The sequence below is a fragment of the Oxyura jamaicensis genome, chromosome 11 (assembly GCF_011077185.1).
Source record: "Oxyura jamaicensis isolate SHBP4307 breed ruddy duck chromosome 11, BPBGC_Ojam_1.0, whole genome shotgun sequence".
NCBI lineage: Eukaryota > Metazoa > Chordata > Aves > Anseriformes > Anatidae > Oxyura > Oxyura jamaicensis.
In genome coordinates this window covers 6,933,360-6,946,705 of record NC_048903.1, presented here as the reverse complement: position 1 = coordinate 6,946,705, position 13,346 = coordinate 6,933,360, and the positions used below count along the sequence as shown (strand labels likewise).

The 13,346-nt window shown below is 36.5% G+C and overlaps 2 long non-coding RNA genes across 2 annotated transcripts in view; both read left to right on the top strand.

Moving 5' to 3' along the window:
* LOC118172705 overlaps positions 1-13,088 on the top strand; it is a 95,553-nt gene extending 82,465 nt beyond the window's left edge. Inside the window, exon 4 of the long non-coding RNA XR_004753828.1 lies at positions 12,406-13,088. This is a non-coding gene — a long non-coding RNA (uncharacterized LOC118172705). The remainder of the gene's footprint in view (positions 1-12,405) is intronic.
* On the top strand, positions 1,634-5,792 carry LOC118172709. The gene is made up of 2 exons (XR_004753832.1): positions 1,634-3,489; positions 3,526-5,792. It is a non-coding gene; the product is annotated as an uncharacterized LOC118172709 (long non-coding RNA).
* Positions 13,089-13,346: the final 258 nt, after the last annotated feature.

The window sequence follows — 13,346 nt, the reverse complement described above, 5'->3', positions numbered from 1 at the left end:
GAGTTAGGATTCAGTACTTAATCACAAGTCTAAATATTCCAAATGCCTAAGTAGGAGCAATTACATAATTTTTGAGTGATAACCATTCACATTCCGTAGGTAGCAATGGCAGATCCATGTCTTCATTACTAAAATATTTAATTCAGTAGCACCTTCTATACATACACAGAATTACCTTCTGAAATCTATTTGTTTCCTCTTAGAATTTGTTGAAAATGTTGTTATTTGCACTCTGATGACACAAATCTACAGCATTATGTAAAGCTGTTAAAACTTTAGAAGTATTTCTCATTTTCTCCTCATTCACGTGCCGATCAATCCAGCAAAGCATCCCACTTCACAGAAAAGGCAGTTCTGAGATCTCATCCTCCTTCGGCACTCAGCGAACCTTATCACACTGAAACAGGGACCGGTTGAAATGGATCCCTCTGGATTTGATCTGGATTTGAAAGATTGGAAAAAAACACACTATATTCCCCAAGACTTTCTGTAGAGGACTCTGTCCCAGATTGCAGTTCCTCACTGCAGAGACATATTTTCTTTTCCTTTTTATCGCACAGTTAGTAGATGCTACCAAGTTGCTGTTTACCAGGAAGCAGATTTGGCTGTTTCAAAACCTGCTGCCACAAAGGGACTACAGAGAACCTTGCATCTCCCATACACTTTGGTATTATTATTACACTTCTTTGCTTCCTCATATTCTTCTATTTATGCTCTTTACACTGTTCCTCCGGCTCATGTGCAGAAAAAGCTGGTTTAATTGTTAAATCAGGCAATGATGAGAACTTCTTCAATAAACTACCATCAGTAAGTGAACAGAGAAAGGTGCAGAGCTAAGAACAAGCCAGCAAGTCTGCACAAACACAGGAGATGTGGAAGGAAGTTGAGAGCAAAGCTTGTTCACAAAGCAGCTGAGCTCCTTGGGGAGGTGAGGGAGATGCTCTTTCTGAAGTGGATCAACTTTTGTTGGCAGGCTTTAGCTCCCTGTGAGGGCAGCGAGTTCAGCAACTCCCACGTGTCTCCCAGCACATACACATGTGCAGGTGTTATCAGTACAGGTGCTATCAGTGCAGGTGCTATCAGTACACAGAGACAATGGCATCAAGGAATAAGATTGATGCTCAAAGAAAAGCCTCGTATTTGGTGCTTGGTGGGGTGAGAGAATGGATGAAACTACACTGTCTCACTACAGGGATTTCCATACATAACATTATCAAGAACAATGGTAGTTAAATCATGTTCCTTTACCTCTTCTCCTGTTGTTCCCAAGAGAAAGAGGCAGTATGGTATAGTCTTGAGGAGAACTGCCTTTGGGAACGATGCTGTATTTCATGGTTACCTTTCTGTAAGTTGGACACCTAAGTATAGGTGACTCAAGTTGTTTAGGAAAGCTGTTCCTTTGTTCTACATAGCGAATAAACACCTAAAGAGATACCACTTGAGGCAGTTTTAAGGTTGTTAAAAATAGAAATTGTTACAGCTCATTTTCAGAATTGATCTGCCCCGATATAGGTACCAATGTAAGGATGAGATATTCAGACATGACCAGCTCGCCTTATAACATATACAGTCAGATTTCAAAATTACTAAATATATGAAGTGTTGAGCTCTGCAGACTCAAACCACCCATTTTATTCCAGGTCAAAGCTGAGACCTTTACACATACTATAAACACTTAAAAGCATACATCTTTATTATGAGGAATCCTTAATACATTTTATGTACCAAGAATTAATTATTTTGTTCCTCCTTGATTCTTTTTCCACTTAAAAATACTAGTCACAAATGTCCTTTACTGTTTTATAGAACAAAATAAGGGATATATAGCACTAAATGACAAATGCAGTCCTGGTTTCACTGGTGGACTCTGATGGCAGAAGGGGAGAGGGTCTGATGCTGTTTAACTGCTAAGGTCACAAAGCATTGGGCAGTGCTAGTTGTGGACAGGAGGCAGCAGCCCCTCAGACCTCCAGAAAATCTGTTCCAGGAACTCATAAAATACTTTAACGCTACAGATTAGAGATCATCCACCACAGAAATTCTCGCTTGTAAAACAAAATCACATTTTTCTTAATTCTGTCAAGCTTGTGTAATTGTGTGTTTGTGGATGAGAATGCTGTGAGGGAGAGAGGGGGAGAATGGAAGTTTTCAGACAATTAATTTTATTATTTTTACTTAAGTTAATTCGGACTACCCTTTAGTTAGCTCTGAATCTTTCACACCCAGCATCACATACATCTTCCTTGTAAACAGAAGGACTAAGAGTTATGATTTTTTTCAAAAAAATAAGAAAGCAGTAAATAAGTAAATAAAAAAAAAAAAATCCCAATCTGGGTTAACAGCACAAGTATAAACAAAAAATAATATTTCTTTTCAGGTTCTAAGAAAGTCTTAAATGCACTAAATATACACGTGTGGATTTTTCAATCAGAGTACCAAAAGCTGATCTTAGCTATGTGCTGCGTGGCTTGTAGAATTAAATCACTGCTCCACAGGTGTGCATCAGTGGAGTTAGTTCTGCAATATTTTGGGAGACTTTTTTGGTGAGGTCTAAAGTCAGCATAAAGTATTGATTTAACATTTAACAACCTGCCAAATTAGAAAATGTAATGAGGAAAACCACCACATCCATAGCAGTGGTATATTACTTATTCAATAAAGACGGTACACTGTGTTAGGCTATGGCATATACCAGTGAGATGTTGGTTAGCATTTCATATAGAACTATTTCTAAACTAATACGCTTTTGCAGTAACATTGTTTGATCAAATTTCAAAGAATTATACCAGTTTGTTAAAAGAAAACTGGCAACTCCATTATGTTAAGAAAGATACTGGAGTATAGATCTGTTGGTAATCCCCTTGTTCTCAGGAGCTGCACCGTCTCAAATCAGCACAGTCCTGAAATAAGAGCTAGCGTTTTGACCTCCGTTGCCAGGACACTTGTTTGAATCTGGCCAACATTAATTGTGTGTAGTCAATAGCATTTATAAATCAGTCGGAGGCTGTGTGTTCATTTCAGTTTGTGTTTCCTGGGGCAAACCATCAGACCTCAAATACAACCAGTGTATTTTTTTCTGACCTGGATATTATTCACTGACTATTAGGAGAGAAACTGGTGGTCAAATGAATAGAAATACTGTCATTGTTACCGATGATGATAACAGGATGTAAGACTGTCATGTTAGCCCTATTTTTCCTAAGTTAATATATATTTTGTCCAAGATTTGCTTAAATATTCTTAATTTAAGCAAAACCTGACCAAATTATGCAATAGACACTTAGAATGAAAGCACCTGTTGTCGTCTGAATTTCTTTTGATAGCTGTCCCATCTTTCTTTCCCTCTTTTCTCAGTCAGTGAGGTTCCTATCCCTCATCCGATCTTTCTTTGCTGAATTAAAATACTTGTGCCTTGGAACTAATTTATATCAGCACAAAGTGTTACAAAATCAGATCAATAGGATTTTATACCTCCTTCAGTGTGATGAAGTGACATATAAGATGTCATATAAGAAGGCATATAAGTGACATATAAGTGACATATAAGAAGGCAAACCTTTTGGGCTGGTGGGTGGAACGTGTCCATTCGCATCTACTGCTAGCAGATGGAATGTGTTCATTTACATCTACTGCTACTAGTTCTATATAACACTACTCAACAGATCATTAAGGTTTGTGGTCAGTTTTTGGGTTCAGTTCTTGGGGACTTTTTTCTCAACTAGCAGCCTAATTTTCATTCTTTGGGAATCTGTTATTCTTTGATGGGTAATGAGTGATTCAGTAGAAGGAAGCAGGAATAGTTCAATTTCACAAGCCTTTTTAATTCAGGGTTAGAGGATGAAAGAGAAGAACCTACAGAACCTGAGAGCTAGGGCCCTTAGGATTTAGCTAAGGCCAGCTTTCTCATCTGTGGAGTTGTTTTTTTTCATTATATCTGACATTTTTTGAGGGTGAGTTTTGTTACAGTCTATTAGCCTATGGCACTGGGCTGGGAAGATGAGACTTCACTGAGATACAGAACACATGAAAAAAAAAAAAAAAAGAGTGAACAATTGAAATTACAGGGTTATTGGTATCTTGTTGTCAAGGTAGCTTGAGGTTGGTTTTGTACAGAGAGGAATTCAGCTTGCTTTTGTGTGTGATACTGTGAAATGAATTCAGTGCCCAGTGTGCTCCAATACTAATTATGAAACTTTCTAAAAACAAAGAACAAAACCAAACCAATTCTTCCTAGCTTACTTTCACTGTTTAACTCTTGTCATGCCTTTTTGGGACCACTGTATTTGATAAGAGTGAAGGTTTTAAATATGATCAATTACAGTATGTATCTTTCTGTCCTGGGTTACACATATTCATGGATGGCACAGGAGGGAGAGTTTTGTATGAGATCATTACTCGAGGATCTAACTTAGGACATTCAAGAGTCAAGTTCCTGATTTCACTGCCATTTACTTTGAGAGGAGTGAGCATGTGTCAGCAAGGAGCTAATAACTGCCTGAGTAGCTGCTAGGCAGATTATCAAGTAAAACAGTAATACCACAGCCATCAAACAATTTGTTAAATAAAGGGGGATCCAAGAAACGATACTTCTAGGTCAAATTTAGAGAACCTTTGAGCAATTTCAAAATATCTTTATTCAGCCTCCGTGAATACATGCAAGAGATGAAGCCAGTGAGTAGATGGCTGCTGTCTACAGAAGGTCTATATTCAATAAGCACAGGAAAGATTTCAAAACTGTCTTGGTGAATACTGTCTGGAAAAAAAAATAGATATTGGTCCAACATGTTTATATTCAAGGTAGTATATTTAGGCAAGATTACAAAATGGGAACAAATGGCTTGGTAGCAGTTTGTATCAAGGACTGTAAATTTAGTGTGAGATATCAAAAGTATTGCTGTGAGTACAGCAGGTGTCCTATGAAATGTATCAATAGATGTATAACCAGGACTTGGAAAACAACTTTTCTATTGTGCTGCTTACCTTCAGTACTACGACTAGTTTTAGTTCCTGAGTGTTAGGTAAAAAAGTCGGGGTCACTAGAAGATTTTTTACATACTTAAAGACTTCTCTCAAACCTCTTTCGTGTTCTCCCATTGATGTTGAATGGGTCAGTTCTTTCAGCACATGCTCTTTGTTGCATTTTCTGGATCTCTGGTATGTTTTTCTCCTCTGAAATAAGTCTTTAAATATGTTTAAATATGCTATAAGAGGAAGGAAATAATCTATTCTCTATATCAATGGTAATTGAACAGGCACTATTGGATTTATATTGCAGCAAGAAAATTCAGATTAGTTACTAGAAAAACCTTTTAAAGATAATAATGAGTTATTGGAACAGATAGCCTGAGGAAGTTTTACAATCCCAGTAGTTGGAAGTTTTTAAAAGACAGTCTAGACAAATATCTGTCAAGACTGATACGTTTGATCTTGCTGTGGGACAGAGGATGGATGAAATGACCTCTTGAGGTCCCTTCCAGCCTTGCTAGGAATCCATAAAATCATCTTTAAGCTCCCAGGGGAGAAAAGAAATATCCAAGCACAGAGAATCTGCTACAAATGACCTTTGATAATTTCATTGACAAAAATTTGGAAGTGGTCTCAGAGTACAGCTAGTAATGATGAGATAAAATTCTCCAAGCTAATACTAATCAGTAGTTTCTTCAATCATAATTCTTATAAACACATTTCTAGGTTAACTCTGTGCACTGTGACTTACGTTAAGGCTTCTTGCTGAACATAAGATTAAGATTCTATGATTGCAGAAGAGTATTAGTTTGAAAAGAAAAAAACAACACATTTTTCATTACCACATTGCCACAGAATTGTTCCTACTCTCTACAAGATAGGCCCATCAAGAGAGAGTATACTGATAAACTTGACTCTGGATATTGTTGTATCTGCAGAACACCAATGGACTTTTTGAGAAATCAGTGTCCACATTTCATGGATCCAAAGACATCTGCAATTTGACTTAAAAGAATTTCCTGTAAGGATGTGATTGCTAAAGAATCATTTATTTCCAGAGTTCTCTTGAGCAGTGTTTTTCAACCCTTGCAATTTTAATACCCTTTAAAAAATCCACAGAAGATATTGACTCCAATAGTGATCATAAGTCTATTAACTGAGAGTTTGGTATTATGGGAACTGTAATGGTAATCAGAGAAAAGCAGTCTGAGTTCATAAGTGTCTGCATCACAGATCAAAATCAACTACTGTAGGGCTGTGCAGTATACAGAGGTGAAGTAGACGATAACTAGTTTAAAGGAAAGAGCAAGGCCTTCTGAAAACAAATATAAAGATACTTTTTTATTTACCTTACAGATGAAAAAGTCTTTTATGAGACATACTGTTAAAATATAAAATCAAATAATAAAAATGAAGAGTTTTCATAGAATTGCAAGACATTTCAGATCAGAAGAGACCTCAGGTGAGCTCTAAGTCCAACCTGCTGCTTGGACTTAGCAGCTTGGCTGTGATGGAGTCAGACCCAGTTTCTCAGGTGGGCATTACCCACCTGGGTCTTCAAAACCTTCAAAGACAGAGATTGCATATCCTGTTACACTGCTTGACTCCTCTCTTGGCTTTACCACCTCTCACCCTTTGAAGGCTGAATGAAGAATTTTTTATTACTAATGACAATGTCTATGCAACAACAGCAACCAAAGTTCTCAGTGCACTTTGTGCACAGAGACATTAATCCTGTGCACTTTGTAAACATTAATCTTTTAACAGATATTTATGACTTTGGTCTTTCAACTAGCTTGCTGTCATCTGTACAAAGAAATGATAATGCTTACTTGCTTTTGAGTATTTGAGAACCTTTGGTGAAAACTACATTTTATATTGAGAATTTTCTCCTACAAATAAGGATATTTTACTCTTGCATAAATTAAAAAAAAAAATCCTATCCCCTTTTAACATGTAAAACTGACAAAGTAGTAGCTCAAGGACTAATTTAGGAAGAAAATGCAACTACTATTATCTTTTACTGAATTAAAGAACATTGAAACTATCAAAAAGATTCATCTGCTATGTTGAAAAAGGCTTTATAGATTCCACTGAAAAGAATTGTGCTATTGATTTCATTGCTTTCAAATACATTGGTTCTGGAAATAAAATTAGGTATCAGGATGCAGGAGAAAAAAATCTTATATCATCAAAATAGAAAAACAACAAAGAACTGAGTACCCTCCCCACATGTAAAAAGCTCTTTCTAAACAACTGAATTAATTTATCTCTACAAGGAAAAAACAGAGATAAATAGTTCCTATATCTTCAAAGAAGACAACTTTGCAATAACTAATATTCTTGAAAGAAAATTGATTATAATTCTTTTTCAAAGAGTATAATATAATTTTGGAGAATATTCTCTTTTCTGAATCACATGATACATTAATTTCAAGCAAATTAATGAGACAATCTCTCTTAAATTCTGATTCAATGTTCTTATCAGTCAAGAATTTAAATGAAAATGTAATGAATAAACACGTGCATGTCATACACGTGCCGCAGAAGAGCAAAATGTTTATGGAGTGGTGTAGAGAGGGAAGTGTAGTACAAAGTAGATATCTAGCCCAGTACAAGTGTAAGATGACACTTGGTCCCCAGGTCTGCTTTGTATACTATCCTTATAACTGTACTGTGTCACAGAAAAACACAAAATGCAAAATTTAATGGATGCCAACCTGCTGAGCTTTGTCCACATATCCACCATTCATATCAAAAGGAGCTTTGCTGTTTAGAAGATTTAAGAATCAAGATAGAAAAACAGTATGAAAGGAATCTATTATGTATTGTAGCTCACCTGGTAGGTCTGAGGAGAAGCTATTCATTTTGTCTAGGAATCAAAACCTCTTACTGAATATGATTAAGGCTTTTAACTGCAGACATGAATGGCCTGATGCGTGATCTTTCCAAATTGTTCAGGTTGTATAAAAGATATTTTTAGATTTGGAAATATTCTTCTAAATCCTTGTAAATTGTTTGACTGAACTTGTGTCTTCCTATAAGGAATAGTAGGAGAAATGTCCTGTTTGCTGCCAATTCAGCCCTGGCAGTGTGCTCATTGCTGCACAAATGGTAAAGGACATTTGACCTTATTTGTTCATTGGCAACAGTTTGAAGCAAAATTGTAAGCCCCCTTGGGACACTTGATAGGGCTTCCCATCACATTCAGCATTTTCTGAAAGTAGCAAAATGTTTTCTTGCCATCTGGAAAAGCTGTGATGTGCTGCTCTCAATTTTTTGTGCCCTAATTCTTCTGCCTAAACCATGTGAAATTTTCTACCTTTGATAGCAATCTCACCTTGCTCCTTAAATATAGCGTAGAATATGACCTACCGTGTTCCTTTTCTGCCTTATTACTAGTGCTTATATCCTTTTTCTGGAATACATATGAACTTTTAAATTATTTATGATAGGCTATATTACTGAGAAGAATATGAATCAAAATGGCAGACTAATAAATAAAATTACTCTTTTTTTGTCTCCCAGGAATTACACAAATACATGTTGTTTTGCTCATTTATTCAGTGAGGACAGAGACAAGTTAAATGTCTTTCATAAGGAGAACTTTATCAGAATAGATAGTATGTATTATCAACTAGACTGCAGTTTTGCGTACACTTACGTATGTGATTAATTTTATCATAATAAAACGAGGCATTTGTATAAGTACGTTCAGTGCCCTTAAAATTTAAATCTTTTTTTGAGTTGGGCTGTACTGATAACTCAGTAATATGAAGGACAAGAGGACAACTCCCACCCCACTCATTTTTTATACTCCACTTTGATTTTCTGACAATCAGATCTGGAACCAGGGAAACTTTTTGTAGAATATGATGCTGTTTGACGCTTGTTTATCCTATTACGAGACTGCAGTTGGATGAGGCTGCTGGTCAGGATAGTGAAGCCAATAGCTGGTTTCATAATTAGCATAAAAAGAAGTCTTTATTTCTTCTCTTTGCCTTGAAGTGAGCAGCTGCTCCATTCATGCATGCTAGACAAAGAATGCCAAAGCAACCCTCATTCAGGATCTCTGCTCATCTGACAAAGGCTGACTTATGTAGGGTTAGGAATTTCTCTACTGTGACATTCCTAGCAGTGTAAGAAATGCGAGAAGCTCCATGCACTAAGACAGCTTTTGTAATCAAATCTTGTAATTTGTTGGATGCATGGCATTTAGGTCTATTGATCAGTGATAAAATAACAAGGAGAAAAAGCATTAAGATACTTCATTGTCAAAGCCAAAATGGGTTTCTTTTTTTTCCTTCTGATAGCAATATTTAAGGGGAAAATGTAGTGTAATAGAGAAAATACTTGTAAACATCTAGCTTATTTAAAAATATTTGTGATGTTAGGTTGCTCCAAGAAAAAGAGATTTAGAAACTTCTAAAATGTCAGCAACTTGAAATGTTAACACTGAGTCAGGCTGAACAAAAAGTCTACTTCCTGATAGCACCTCACATTTGTCTCTCTAATATCTCAGTAATGACTGCCATTGCAAACAGTCTTTTTCTAAAGCACTAGGGATCTTCTTGACAAGCTACAGGATTACAGTTTCAGGTGTATGTACCCAGGTAACTACAAGCTACTCCAGTCTTCCACCTCCCTAGCTGTGGAACAATAGATTTTTTTCTGTAAGCAAAAATCAAGATCAGATGCTTCAGACTTACTGATGGTAAAATCTATTATGGCAGTGGGAACTCCACAGTGTCTAATATGCTTTTGTTTTTGTAACAGATCCGTTATTCTGAGGAAAAAAAAAATATATCAAAAGTTTGTTTGTTTGTTTGTTTGTTTTTAATGTTTGCTCAAAATATACTAGGAAAAAATGCTTTCCTTCATATCATTTCATTTTTTTTTTTCATTTTAACCAGTTTGTGTTTTTTTTTTTTTTCCATCAGTTGGGCAATGCATCAGTGAAGTCATAGCATTCTCCCTTGGTGGGGCTGGGGACTGACCATGGAAAATGCACAGCAGGGGATAATCATGTCCATGTGAGTAGCTGATAATGAAGGGAATGGTTAGAAATCAGTGTGTGGGGAAAGTGTTGAAATCTATTGAAAGTACAGATTAACCAAAAATCGTTTTAAAAATCCTTTTTTTTTGTGGAAAATGCATAATGGAAAGGATTTCTCTGACTTCAACATGTGGGCCAGCAGACAAGTGATGGTTGCAGAGCAGTAAAACAGTGGGAAAATTAAGACATTTCAACTCTATAAAATTGACATTTTATACATAAGCTTTGTACAGAGTGGATGAGAAGTAATCGGTTCTTACACTTCTTGAAAGTCTGTGACTGCAGCTTTCAGAAACCTGCCACAAGAGGGAAGAGAGGGGAGAAAGATTGTAGTATCCCTAGGCTAGGAATTTCTGGTTTACTTAGGAGACTTGCTGAAGAGTGGGTGTGTTACCTGCATTTGGGAACACAAGCATACATGTTAGCTGGGGTAAATATTTCGGTAAATCACCATAAATTTTGAAATGTTTGCTAAGCAAATAGCTGTCTAGACCTTAAGTTTCAGGTAGTGTACAACTGAGATGTTAATCTGGAGCAGTTACTCTTTGTTACAGAGTGTAGCTGAGCCTTTATTGTTTTATAGATGGTGGGTTTTGTGTTACAGAGGATTAGCTGTCTAGCATGTAAGTATGCTGTAATCTGTCTATATAAAGCTATATATTTCTGCTTCCTGGCAGAAAAACCGTTGAGGATATGAGTTGTATGATTATCATTCCTAGGCAAACTCTGGGAAACGAGAGGAACAAAGTGAGGGACATTTTATGTACTTTTGCCCTATACCTCTCTATTTATCTGCTTTTTGCAAATAGTGCCAAACCAAAATGAGTGAAGCTTCTTACTCACCCCAGCATAGAACATTAATATAGTCTCCTCTCCATCAAACTTGAAACTTTCTTCACTTTATTTTTAGTATGCAATTAACAACTTTTTTATAGAACTATAACGTATTATAGTAGTACTCCATAGTCATAGCTAGGTTGCCTGCTGCAAACTACCTACACAAAGGTGACCATATATATTTATAGCTGTCCAAATGTTTACAATTTTGGATTTTCTTTTCTGTCTGTCAGTACTTTCTGTAATTAAGTAAAAAGAAAAGTGAAGCTCTTCTTATAACTTCAGGTGAATTAGAAAAAAGATTCGCAGCAAAGATAGTAAAGTAATGAAACTGGATATTGAAATATTCCTTGGAGAAGACCCGTTCTTTTGCTTAGTTTAAAAAAGAAATACTGAAGTTAAGGAATATTATTGTATTTTGTAGTGACTTCAGGAAAACAGATCCTAAAATAAGTATGCACTTCTTTCACACACTGGAAATGTTGACACTTTCCAGCTGAAATTAGAGTCATACTTTTGTTCTTCTTTATTTACATGTTTGTTTATTTATTTAATTTAAAGCAAATTCAGTGTCACCATAACTCTGGGTGCCCTAGCAGAAAATGGAGGTTTAAGAGCATCAGAAATACCAGAGAATAGTTGTCATTTCTCTTCTTGACCAGAATTAAGCATTTCATGTCCTGTTTATGGCCTTCTCAGATGGCCACATTCATATTACCCTGGTCATCTTCCCAGGTAGCTTTCCTAGCTTTTCTTCCCCTCTTCTCCACACTGGAAGGTCGCAATAGTGCCGGAGAACATGAACTGGAGATACCTTTTCTTTCAGCCGAAGAGTGGAAAAAAAAATATAATAATCAAAAGGAATTTGGAAAGGATATTCCTACTTATATAAAATAAATTGAATAAACCACGACAACATGGAAGATTTGGGTGAAGATTTGAAAGAGTTGTCTAATTACATTACTTCAGCTCTTGCAGCTTTCACCCTCTACCCAAGCAGCTGTTGTCCCACCAGTCCGGTACTTCACTGTGGATCCAGGGAGCCTGGCACTGAGCCTGTGCAGCACAGCTGCTGCCTTTCAGGGGTTGTGCTGTCAAAAGTGCACTGCTGCTTTTTTGTTGGAGTCTTCTCAGGCTTCCCTGCCTAATCACTTGTGTGTGCTGCACGAGACTCACAGATGCATCCTGTAAAAGGATGGGATCTACAGAAAAGGGGGATCATTGCACAGGATTTCTGCTTGTTGGAAAACAGTCTTTTAGAGCAAAAAGCCTTTTTGTTTTGCCTGCAGTTTAGTTGTGTTCCCAAACCACAGACCACAGTCTAGGACTGGAAAGATGGGGGCTATCTATTTCCTTGCAGAGGTATTTAAACAAAATTTCTGTGCTGTACACAGTACTGCAGTATTGTTTATTGAGCCAATGTAAAAAAAAAAAACTATTCAGTAGGCAGAATAACTGTTAGCCTGTGTTAACATATGAAAACAAGTTTTACTAGGTATTACTGTCAAGGAATGCAATTCTCTGTTCCCTGTATTTTGACTCTGCAGTTATATGTGGTCAAGAAATCAGAAGTACTTTACTAAGCATTAATAAAGACTACTCGACAACTCAAGATATGAAAGAAAATTGTGTCAATTCTTCTCATTGTTACTAGTAGCCTATTGTTTGTTTGATCGCATGTAAGAAATTAGTGACATGCAGAGTGTAATTAGTGTATGCCACAGATGTTATACAATTTTAGATTTAGAGTAAAGTCTCTTGAATTGGTTTATTTGCTATCACAAAGAATGGGAAATAAATAGCAGTTTTACTTGCTTTTTACTCCAGAGCAGATAATAAAAATTAAGTAAATTAATCTAAGTGTCTGCTGGAGGTATGAAATGCTGTGCCTGTATGAAGATACAAACACATACATGAAACCATGGCAATTATGAATGCACAGCCTTGCACTGCCTTGAAACCCTGAAAAGGAAAATATACTTACTGAAGCAAAAGATTGTAGTATTAGTGTGAACTGTGCATAGGAATCAGCTTTAAAATGTGGCAAAAAAAAAGGAGTATTTTACGTAGTTCTGTATTCCTGTGTCACCTAAAGGAATAAACATTGGTTTATGGTAATCACATTTTCATTCCAAAATATACAAAATAGTTTAAAGCTCTATGCAGCTTCCATTTGAAGATCATATAATGTGCTAAATAAGTTTGAATTAAATATACACCAAACATAAAATTAGACTCAGCTCCACTATTCATTCAAATCAATAAATAATACTATGTAATTACTTCACCACATAGCTAAGGATCACAGAATCACAGAATTGTGGGGGTTGGAAGGGACCTCAAGAGATCATCAGGTCCAACCCCCCTGCCAAATCAGGTTCCTTAGTTCAGGCTGCCCAGGTAGGCATCCAGATGGGCCTTGAAGATCTCCAGAGAGGGAGACCCCACAACCTCCCTGGGCAGCCTGTTCCAGTGCTCCGTCACCCTC